The sequence below is a fragment of the Camponotus floridanus genome, unplaced genomic scaffold (assembly GCF_003227725.1).
Source record: "Camponotus floridanus strain SB8 unplaced genomic scaffold, Cflo_v7.5 scaffold42, whole genome shotgun sequence".
NCBI classification, from domain to species: Eukaryota; Metazoa; Arthropoda; class Insecta; order Hymenoptera; family Formicidae; genus Camponotus; species Camponotus floridanus.
The window spans coordinates 1594579-1607206 of record NW_020229570.1 but is presented as its reverse complement, the minus strand read 5'-3'; the positions used below and the strand labels follow the sequence as shown (position 1 = coordinate 1607206).

At 30.5% G+C, this 12628-nt stretch overlaps 1 protein-coding gene across 1 annotated transcript in view; it reads left to right on the top strand.

The window, feature by feature from the left end:
• The window catches only part of LOC105254435 (igLON family member 5), a 186668-nt gene that overhangs the window by 80437 nt on the left and 93603 nt on the right, over positions 1-12628 (top strand). The window lies entirely within an intron of this gene.

The window sequence follows — 12628 nt, the reverse complement described above, 5'->3', positions numbered from 1 at the left end:
GTTTTGGACTAGGTCGTGCAGTGTGATATGAATTATACATGTCGGATTATACAGGGCATTAGAAAATTCCATAAATTTATCATTTTATAAGATTGATAAGTTACCGGGTACCGCAACTTAAAATAATAAAATAATAGAATTAAATTGAATAAATTATTTATATTTATATATATATGCCTCACGTTCCAATTACAGCGAGAATGAAAAGGATGCTAATTTTATGAAAAAATAATGCAAGGATTATTTATATAATCCAATATATAATAAAATTAATAATATGGATGAAGAAAGATAATCATTCGATCAATGTACGAAAAAATGAAGACAATGAAAAGAAAAAATTACGAATAATTTCAATGCAAAAAAAAACAACGTAAATATGAATAAACATAATTGCAAAAAGTGAAAACTTGGAGAATCTGTAAAACGTCTTACATGCGATGATCATTCATGCGTGTGTCGTAATGGGATCTATGCATGCAAAAATCCTGATCAATCTCGACGCTACGTTCAAAATGCCTGCAATTCAGCATGTGCATTGACACCACGTTCAAATCCGTTGAAGGATCGTATATGCGAGATTCGCGCATCTTCGCGATCGACAAGACGAGAAATTCACGAGGATTCCGCTTCAATACGCTCAGACTCAATCATGCAACTCAATCGTACACCAACTATCCTTCCATCTCCATTGTAAATCGTGCGTACAACCGATAGTTTTGCACTTTATTTGACTGCGATATCGGCACGCTCGCGAAAACAATCGCGAACGCAAAATTCGACGTGCAAAAATAATTAATTCTCAAGACATAATATCAATTTATGGAACTGCTATTCAATTTTGAAAAATTAGCGTAAGCAAAAAATTATGCGAGAGGGGAAAAAGTAAAGTGATTTCTCTAATTGAAAAATGCTTTCAGTTTTATTCTATTTTTTGCCGATAATGAGATTAAATTCTCTTGGAGTTTAATAATAAAATTAACTTTTTCGATAACTTTCTTGTAAACACTGAAAAAATTAATGTGTGATCCATTAAATAAATATTATTTCGAACGAATCATTATTTTGGGAATCGATATCTGAAATATTTCAAGTATAATTTAATTTACAGCTAATTTACTGCAATATTATTGTCACGATGCGCATATACAGAATTTGTCAGTTGAGTTTTTATTTTCTTGTCCGTACAATTCAAGAGTTGTCCGTTCTTTTTCTTGATCACTCTGAACGACGTGATGAGCAACCCCGAGAAAGTTATTCGATCTTTTCGCGATTCTGCTCATAAATAAAGAAAAAAATATAGCCCGCAGCAGGAAAATGGAATCTCTGTTTATTCCACTTTTGTGGCGGAATTACAGTGGATCTTGAAGTAATCTGAATACTTTTAACTAGCTTATATATCTCAGTGTCAGGTGATTATTTCGAGAATTATAACAAAAAAAAATTTAACAAAGAAAAAATATCAGAATATTAATATATAAAATTTGTTGAATTGTTAATATAGGGAAACTTGTACATAATGATTGTATTTCAGGAATTAATTGTCACAGACTTTATATTTTTTAAAGGATTTGGGAATTAAATCGTATTGCCTTTTCCTTCTCTTACATTTCTTAATTGCATCGCGTTTCTCCCAATTTTCAACAATTTTATTGGCGATGACATATGTACGTTGATACGTCTTATATTGTCTTTTACGGTCAGTTGCTTTTCATGACATATTGTCATGATATTGGACGATGATGTTATATATTCGAGTTGACTTATTCCACTTTCTTCAGCCATTTCGCTTGAATTCATTTAATAGACCTGTTTCGTAGATTCGCCTCATCAACTTTCCGTCAGGCTTGTACATTCTCTTCAAGTCCATTCTTCTATTCCCGATGATGAAACGCGACGAGAAAAGTTATCTGATCTCTTCGAGACTCTCTTGTTGCAAACTAACGATTCGCAAAATGTGTGCCGCTCTTGCCAGTGAAAATAAGTATTTCCCCGAGAAAGCAGTTTTCTCGCAAGGGAACGACGTTCTTGCATCGTTTATCATTTGCCCTTATCTCGTAATGGATGCTTTTTATTACTGCCACGACTTACTTCGGACGATTTGAGATATATATTTCATGAATTTATCCACACGCGTGATATTATTCTGTATTGTATATCTCCGATTAGAAAGATTCAATAAATATAAACTCAGTGATAGATAAAGAATTTTTATCAATACCCATATATTTAGATATAATTTATTTGTTCTTTGCTCTTACATTTTAAAGAAATTCTTTAATATTTCTCGACTAATATAATTTAAAATAAAATGTGTAACGATAACACGTTGCATTCTACGAAAATGTTATTTGTTATTCCTGAATAATGTCTTCGTTATATATTCGTAATACGACTACGATAGCCGAGAAACCTTTAACAACGTGGATCTTCTTTAATCAACGCATAATTGTAGCATAATTTTGGACTCGGGGAAACTCGGATGTAGTTCATTGCAGAAGGATCCATAAATCAACCGTCCAGAGAGTTCTAAATGTAGAAATTTATGGAACAACAGAGAGGAAAATACGTTCTTACGCTCTTGTTAATATATTACACGCAAAGAACTATTGACATTGACAAAATTCTCATGTGAATAAGAATCTATTAGGCTACAAAAGAATGGGGCATTTAATTAAATAATACGTGTACTTTTATAGCTTCTCTTTATCATTATGCTTTACTTTTTAATTTTTTCAAGAAAAGAGAATTTCTCAAGATTACTTCGTTTATTGATTTTCGAAAACATGTTGACTATTGCAAAGAATTTCAATTGCATTAGGAATTGTTCACTGCGCTCGTGCGAAAAACAAAGTCACAAAGTTTGGCCTTTTTTTGCACATTCGCACTCACACTGTCCAATTTCCTATAACATAGTTTTGAAAAAGTTGTAGGATCCTTTACAGAAGATTATACGTGGATGGATCGCTCATGAAATACGTATTCTACAGGTGGCAATATATATGTTAAAGGAGAATGACGACAATTTCTGTCTCCTTATATCTTCATCTATTTCGTCGTCTTACATTATGAATTTATATGTTTCTCCGTAATTTATTCTCTTATTAAAAGTTTTCGATATACATCGTTTATACTACCAAAAAGTGCCATTTATTTAAATATACAAGACAAACATATTTCTGAAGTAATTTTTACGAGAAATTTATTTGCTTCCAAGCTACACTCATAATAATAATCATCATCATATAAATCATTTTTGTAATTAATCATACATTCTCGCATATAATGTATGAATTAGAATAAACATATTGAAACGTAAGCAATATATTTTTATCGCGTAATCTCGATTAGACTCTTAGAAATCTCTGGCTTGAAACCCGAATTCAATTTTCTGAAATAGACATAACTAGTAGGCTTGTCAAGATAACGGGCGATTCTCGTTCGTTTTACGATACCGCGATTTGTCACAGAAGGCACGCATAGTCGCCACTTTAGTCAGGTAATAACGTGATTTTTCACTGGTCGCCATGGCACTCGGCCTGGGGTATATTTTCGCACACGATCCACACTATCTGAGCGATCGCACAATTTGGTCATTGTAATGTTTCTCCCTCTCACTTTTTCTCTCTCTTCCTTTTTTCTACTCTCTTTCTTTTTTCTACTCTCTTTCTTTTTCCTTTTTTTTTCTCGCGAATAATATATATATATATATATATATATATATATATATATATATATATTTCGAATGAACTCCATGTATACGACTGTATTGAGTATATAATAGATATATAATAATTAGATTTTTGCGTAAAAGTATTTCAATATTCGAACGTTATATTTGTACATATTATTTTTAAGATAAAATAATATATTTTTAATATAAACACAGCAAAGAGTCCATGGATGACTAAAGAGAATAAAACTGCATTTTATATGTTATATGCGAAATGAAAAACTGTATGTAGCGTTATTACGTATATGTAAATAATGTTTGACGAAATTTTAAAGAATATATATGTTCTCTGAAAATGATAAATTGAAAATAATAACTTTTTTACAAGAATTTCTAAAAAGAAAGTAAAATTAAAAATGTATGCAAAGGGCATAAAAAAATTCAAATTTGCATACAATAAAGACAGATAAATAAAGTATAAAAAATAAAAGAATTAAATAAACAAAGTAAACAAGTAAACTAAAGAAATGAGAAACTAAACATTGTTAAAATATGTATTAACTTTAGAAATAATATTATATATATAATATTCATGCGAGCATGAATAATAATTATATACTATGAATTTATAATGGACATTAAACACAATTTATAGTGTCTTTAATTCGTTCGTAAAATAAAATAAAAAATTAATAATTTATAAAAAATTAATAAAACTTAATAAAAAAATTTTTAATTAAGAGAAAATTTTATTATTTTATCTTTAAATTACATATGATTTAATTATAAAATAAGTTCATGATTCAACAATATGAATATAAAGTTTTAGAACTTTCTAAATTTAAATCTAAATGAAATCTCTCTTTCACTCCCGTCTTTTTCTTTTTTTTTTCAACTGTGTTTAAAGTTTTGATGTTTAGAAATTTCAGTTTAATAATTTATAAAGTATGTCACTTGTGTCGGTCTAGTGATAAAACTCACTTTTCGACAAAGTGCAAAGTTTTGTTAGTTGTTTTAGTTAATTAAGCAGTATGTGTGTCAGAGACTATAAATAACATTTAACATTTCTATTCAAACAGACTTGTTTCTCATTTATTTATGCTATCACGTGATGTTTCTTATCGAAAATAGAATTATATCAATACATGTAGAAATAACAAAAAGAGAAAGTATCACGAACGTAATAAATAAATAATTATGTTTATTTTTTATTACATTATTGGTCACTGCAACTAATTCTGTTTGAAAATGAGTAGAATATCTGCAAGATACAAAATCAGGGAGATTACATTAATAAGAAGTGATCGCGTTAACGATACTTAATGTTAATTATAAAAAAATTCAATGATCCAGAAGTTATATTAAAGACGATACTTATCGCGATATAAATTTTATGAAAAGCTTTTTTTGTATTTCTATAATTTCTGCTTTTTAATTGAGACAGAATGTCCACAAGACATTTGTAAATTCTCTCTGGTGCGTCAAAAATTGTACCACTTTTAATTGTCACACCGAACGGGACGAATGCGTCGAAATTTCGTTACGACAATCAAGCGGTGTTCGAAATTCGTCGCAGATCAATCGGAGCACTCGCTGCGCTTTCGGATTGGCGTTTTCCCTCGGGAAAAAGAGCACGTGCCGGTGATGCATCGACTTTCGAAGAAAGCCCTCCTATTTCGCTTCCGGTCCGTGTGAAAAGGCTAAGGGATGTCGCACTTAATAAACTGCGAGTTAGAATAGCGGGCGCTACAAGGAGAGCGCCATCGAGGAGGGTGGCCAATAACTTCCGGACGGTCGTTTATTTGCGTTCGTTTTCCACCTCCGAGAAGGCAACAGCACAGCACCGACGTCGGTCTTTCCCTAGCTTCTTTTTCTCTCCCTCTCGCGTATGTGTGTGCTTTGAGTTTTCGCAATGTAATCTATGAGGCGTGGCGAAATAGTTTTCGATTTCTCGGCCTTAGAACGACGGAATTTACGACGCCCGACGTTTTAACTTCCAGTTTCTTCCCGCTGACGCTCGGCCCACATCGTCCACCTCTATCTACCCGGGTGCGGGGGTGTCCTAGCGTATCTTTCTTGGCGAAGAAAAAGGGAACAACCGAAACGCGCGGTGTGTACACATATATCCGTTTGCGGCGGAGCCAAGCCGCCAACATCTGCCATAATTTCAAATTGTATCGGGGCGATTTAACCGATGTACGATCCTCGTAATTTTAGGATAACGTACTGCGCATTCAGGCCCTCTTATTGCTTTTCTTATGTTACCTGACATCGTATGTGCATACATATACATCCTCGTATTTTTTTGTGTGGATAATAATCCCCCGGCTAGAATGTAACAAACTAAGATGATTTTATTTCCCGTGATTAATATATTTTTATAGTAAATGTATTACAAAAGAAAATTAACAATATTTCAGTATTTCTAATTATATTGGCAGTTGTTATTTCTTCAGAAAATAGATTAATTATTCGATGCAAAATCGATGTTTAATAATAAAAATTATTCAAAAGATTATCACATTTATTATATTTAATAGATAGTGATTCTTGTGATATTTAATTTTACATATAACATCCGTACAATATACGTATATGTTACTCAATTTGCCCAAAATATTATATCATAGCAAGTAAAAAAAGAACAATTTTCTCTTTATTATTTTCTCTTTTCATTGAAATTAAATTCAGATTGGATGTTAAATTCTTACTGCAATAAACTTTATTTAAAATTAACTGAAAAAAAATTTACTTATATATTTGACACTAGAATATTAATTAAATTTGCAATATTATTATAATATAGCTATAAAAGTGTAGATATAAGCTTGTAACATGCTATTTTTTAAGAGTTTGTTTCCCAGAGAATATGTATATTCATTTTTAAAGTGCTTGCATATAAAAAATATACGATATATACTTTAGAATTTAAATAAATTTATTTTTTAATATGGTAACGTTTGTGCGTGTATATTAAAGAATTTATAAAATTTAAAATGTTTATTTCTGGATATCAGATCAGATAATATAGTGTTAAAATAAATAAAGTAGCTTTATTTAAAAGCAGTCAAATAGGAAGCCGTTAATTTTGTCAAATGTAAAATGCAATAGATAGATCATCATTAGAATCTGATCTTTTGAAAAATATAGGAGCTATTCTTTATCCACAGTCGTAGAATTCTATTTCCTCGTAAGTCATGTATATAGATGATGCCAGTGCTATATAAAATATATTGTACTTGATTCCGAAGTTGACACGGCAAAAAATAACTGTAAACTTCGAAAAATAATTTCAGAGAATAGGTCATATAGATTGTTTTACAATGATGTTACAATTTTTAAAATAAAATAAAAATAGCCACACGAGGAATTTTAAAAGATTGCATGCAGATCAAAATTTAAAAAAGTTATGTACAATCTAAATTTATATTTATAATTTTTTGTAAAAAGTAGATTCAATCATATTCTCAAATGAACAAGATCATATCTATACTTTAAATTGTTATTATACTTCGATTATTATGCTTTTCAAAAGTTAGATATTTATTGTTACGTTTCATTTTTAAATTAAATAACAATTTTATTTAATTAATATTGCACTAAATTATATATATATATATATATAATTATAATTTTCTTAATGTTTACATATTATTATATGTATAAATTAATATTGATATAATGCTAGATAAATTAATAAAACACAATAAATTACCATTTATATTATTTTGTATCAAAATAAAGTGTCACATATTTCTATTTTAGAAAGTTTTTAAATATATATATATATATATATATATATATTTATTAAAATATATATATATATATATATATATATTTTAAATAAAGTTATCTGCCAAATGACAAAATAAAGTCATATGTATTATTTAAAAATTCTATATTTTAAATAGGTTAATAATAAATAAATAAAAATTCTATTGACCAAATTACATATTTATTCAATTGTTAAACTCATTTGTTAAAGCGATTGACAAAACTTTTATATTTTAATTAAAAAGTGGAAAAATAATATAATTGAACAATATTTTAATTAAAGTGAAAAACAGTATAATTGACACAGTTTTTAATTATTTGTTTGCAAAACGAAACAGGGATTTAACATCTGTATAATTAAACTTTATTGTATAATTAAACTTGTTATTAAAAACATAAATTTTGTTTTTTAAAAATTTTAAGCAAATTACAAATTTAATTATTATATCATTATCATTTTTTTTTTAAATCGCTTTTCAACTATTTCTGAATAAATGATACGATATACAAGTGTTGAATCACATTTTATAGTAACACTATTATTCTATATTAATACTATTTTAATATGACAGAGAGAAAAAGAAAAATAACAAAAAATAACGTAAACATTTTAAATAACAAGATTATTTCGAAATAGACATAAATAACGTACTTTTACAGAAATATTTTAATATCTGAACTTTTTTTTTTTATGAAAACATCAATTTGTAATAAAAAAATTAATACAATTATATCCTTAATTTTTTATATATTTTATTAAATAGTAAATCGCATTTTGTGTGAACACAAATTTAAATCTAAATTAATTAAAAAATTATAACTGTATTTTTATTTATTTGCGCTCGGAAATTGAATTTCCTACAAAATACGAGAAATACCTTGTCATATGGACATAACCACATGTAAAATTATTGCTACAGAGATTGAATGACCATTAAATATCGAAGATTCGAATGTGTTCATGCGTAAACATGAAACACACAAAGAAAAACATGACAGAGAAAACAATTTCTGCTTATTGCATTCCTGTTTTTGTATTTTTCGCTTTGCTTTTTTTTTGAAATTAAATCGCAATATTCTTGATTGTAATCCACGACGACTTATTGGCACTAAAGACAATAAAGAAATATGAATGGAATGGTGATATTATTGCATACTGCTTGCGACAATAAGAATGTCTGTTTATTTGAGATAGAATCGTGCGCGCGCGCACTTTTATAAGCGAATGCTTAAGCAGAATGGATGATATTGAGATTTATAAAATTCAGTATATGACGTAAAGCCCATAACTTCATAAATCTTAATGCAATTATGTGAATGATTTATAATTTATGGTAAGACAATTGTACGATAATATATGTATCACATATGGATCAAAATCATTAAGAAAAATTATATTTAAAAGTATGATCGAATGATCACGAATTACAAAATTAATGATGATGGATTCACATTAAATAAGATATACAAAATGTTGAATATGGATATAAAAAAAGTTTTATATGTTTAATGTTTGCTAAATTGTTCAGTTATATATTATGTATATATTATATTTGCAGGAAAATCGATGTTCAATCCATATGATCCATATGATTTATGCGTTAGATTACATGCGCAAAACGAATAATTACCGTAAATAAAGTCAGGTTTTTTTTATTCAAGGTTATTTAGCCATTGAAAATTGTTGATAATGGTTGCTTTCATCTTTGACAGCTAGAATTTCAGCATTTTGAAATTTACATCATTGTCATCTATTGAATGGCTCGGTAATCTATATACATATATTTACATACATAAATTAAAAAATTAAGAAAACAGATTAAGAATTTAATTACAATATATATCCTTTTGGAAATGAAATTTTCAAATAAATATTAGAAAAGTTTTGAGCTATTATAAATTTTTTATTATAAATTGAAATTTTAGTATACAGAATTTGAATATTATAATATTATACATAATGTACCTTTTTAGCTTTCTTTAAAATATATTTTCGCGATACAAATTGTTGCTATAAAAGTTTAAGAGGACATTCTAATAAGATAGTTGACACGAAAAAATTGACGAGCAATACTCTCGCTTTAATGAACAAGCTGAGTGGAGATGGATATAATTGGAGTCTCAAAATAGTTAACCGTTTTCGGATAACAAATCTTAGAAACATCGGTGATGCTGGAGATGACATCAGCAGTAAATATAAAAATGCACTCTCCTAGACGTTCTATAGGAACGACTGGTAGGATAACGTTTGGCAATGCGCCCATGTTTGCTGACTTGAAATTTAGCGGCTGGCGATTGTTTTGGCTATGTGCCATTATCTGTTACGCGCGAGTCGATTTGCGCGAATACGAAAAAAAGAAAAGAAAAGAGAGAGAGAGAGAGAGAGAGAGAGAGAGAGAGAGAGAGAGAGAGAGAGAGAGAAAGAGAGGGAAACAGAAGCTGGACGAGAGAGAAACCGTTCTTCATGCCTGTTTGGAACAGAAAGAACGTTAAATCGCATTATCATTCAGCGATATTATTCATTTGCATTATTATTTTTCTTTCGCTTGAAAGACAGACTCCGACATCTCCCTTCGTCAATGATGCACAACCCTCTGCACAATTTCGCTCTTATTCAAATCAGTCGTATAAAATTCCCTACCTCAAATAAATTTAGTAATAATGATGAAAAAAGTGTGGTCATCTCTTCATCGCTCTTTTCACATCCTGATCATCAAACTACTTAAAGTTTTGTCAAGCTTATTTAGGCGCTTTAATTTTTTAATTAACTTTTTTATATCTTTTTTCCAGAAGTAAACTCAAGAAGAGAGAAATAATGGGTTGCATGTGCGAGAGATGAAATGAACATTAGTTCACTTTTATTTCAGAACAGAAAGATCTGGAATACTCTGAAGATCCGAACACATTTAAAGGAGCATTAATGACTGGTTGGAGGTTGCGCGTCACTGCTTTATATTCAGCTCCATTTCTCCCCTATCACCTTGCACCTCGTATCGACAATCTTAGAGTACTCACGTTCTCGAACTTAACGCATTGCGACAAGGATAAATTCACGGCTCGAAAGCGCTCCAGCTTCGTCTGCAATTTTTCTCGAATATTTGTTACACCCCATCTGTGGTACCACGTGTACTATACCGTCGACCAAAGATTTTTCAAAAGAGCAGAAGAAAAAGAAATTTTCTTACCGTTAGAATAATTACAAGCAGTTTGTTACAAACTAGTTCTTTATCGACTAACGATCTTGTTGAACAAATCGTAAAATCGAACAGTTCGCGATCTGTCATAAATTTCATATTTGCAGATTAAAGAGTATTAAAATATAAATATGGTATCAGAGTATCTGTTTTTTGAAAAGATAGGAATAAACTTCGCTTTTTTAAAGCAATATGTGATTTTGCACGCGTCATTCTAGGTATAAATACATTTTTACGATGATCATTGTGCTCCCCTTTCTATTTCCATAGCTTAAGGGTAAGTTTATCGGACCTCCTCGAATATATCGATAGATTTTCTCCACGTTCGAGCACATATTGCACGATGTATGCAGCACGCGTAGCGTTGTAATGTTCACGTATCAATGCAATAGAGCCGTGTGTGATCGTCAAACGGTCCGATCTCGCTTCAACTACGATGGCAACGTAAATATTAAAGACAACGTGACGCAAGGCGCGCCGTCTGTCAAGATTATAGACGTCACCCTCGGCGAGCTGAATATAATGCTGCAAAAAGCAGGGGCCGACGCACGGAAAAAGGGCGAGGACCAGATCCTACAAATTACTTCTCGCGTCGAGATCCGTTGCGGCGGGGGTTGGGATGGTAAGCGAGCTCGTTCGTTTGATTTCATCCCTGTCTGCTCCATGGAAGGCGCATTTTTTGTCTACCGCTCGTTGATCTCCCTTTCGGTGTAGCATGTCGGCCCCGACACTTCGGGGTTACGACAAAGGAGTTCGCTTGACGAGTCGCGACAGACGTTTCCCTCTTTTTCAAGGACTTCTCTTCCTGATCTTATCGTCGTCTGCAACGTGCTCTTGCAGGTTATCTATGTTTGTAAATCGATAATTTTATAGCCGACGTTGCGAATAATTCATTCGTGAGAAACAAAAATTATTTAGAAGAGGTGATCTTTATCTTTAATTAAATTTATATAAATAATAATTAAATTATATAAATAAAATATGAAATTTTTCATATACAATAATCAATTGCATATCTTAACATGACGTTATAGTTAATTTTATATTTTTAATCTCTTTTTCTAGATGTAGTTATAGATTTAAAAAACATTTAAAAAACAAAATTGAAGTTGAGATCAGGAATTGAAGTTAATCGATATCGATGAAACCAATTCTTAAAATATTAAAGGCAAGAGATGATGTTAGATAGGAAAACATTAAATTTATAAAATACATTGGAACTGACGATGGAGTACGGTACATTTATAATATTTATCTTCAATATCTCTCACAGAACACTTCCTTATTCCATCTTTAAAATTTACAAGAGTATAAATTGGTTAAATTTCTTATAAGATCTTATAGAAGAGCGCAAGAAATATCTTTAAACAAGAACTATTTTTTTTCGTGTTCAAAATGATGTACGAAAAATATTTTCCATTGAAAGACACACTGTCAAATTATATCGCTCAATGTGTTGATACATATAAATAGAAAACTCTTGCGCTACATTTCAAATTTGTGCAGTTTTGTTGATCACGACGTCAAGACGAAGTTATATCGAGGAAAATGTCGCTATCGGTTTTGCTCGGGATGACTTAGAAAGCTCTCTCTCAGCGGATTTCAAAATCGTCTTCGGATTGCGGCGTGAAATCCATTACCGTCCTCATGAGATGGCGTCGCGTACATCATATTCCTTTGAATTTCCATAAGTGCGGACACTTCTCAACGCCGCAGCTCTTCGGACGAGATGCAAATGGTTGGGTACGTAAATGCAAATCTGCGAGTGCATGGTACGGACACAACGAGGGAGATAGCGCTCGCTCGTTCGGTGTAGATTCTGCTACGCTATTACGGTAGTTTGCTGTCATTCCACGAATGACTGATTCGTCAAAACCTCGCTGTATTCTGTGCATACCATTGCCAAGTTTGTTTTAATGAAAAAATAAAAACTTCTATAAAAATATAATAACTGTATAAAAAGAAACGAAGTTGAATTTTATTTTGA